Genomic DNA, 332 nt, shown 5'->3' on the forward strand with positions numbered 1-332 from the left:
CCCCCCGCTTCCCCCTATTGCTAGAACTTATAAAACTTAAATCTTCGCAGACCCCCTTCTCAGCCCAGGTACCACCGAGGCAGCACGGAAAGAGAAGACAGGGCCAGGCCGGGACCAGTTGGACTGGGACCAGTTGGACTGGGGGTGATGGGGAGGAGCCAGTCCCGTTGTTTGGAGCGATTTGGTGCATAGCTGGGGTTTGGTTCTGGCTTCTCAGTGAGGCCCTAACAGCAAATGAAGCTCCCTCCTCAGCAAAGGGAAGAGAGGAAATTAAAATCACCAAGTCCTCACCCTGGGATGGGTTCTGTTGCGTTTCTGAAGGCAATGGGAGC

Source organism: Mesitornis unicolor, unplaced genomic scaffold (assembly GCF_000695765.1).
Source record: "Mesitornis unicolor isolate BGI_N332 unplaced genomic scaffold, ASM69576v1 scaffold38148, whole genome shotgun sequence".
In the NCBI taxonomy this organism is placed as follows: Eukaryota; Metazoa; Chordata; class Aves; order Mesitornithiformes; family Mesitornithidae; genus Mesitornis; species Mesitornis unicolor.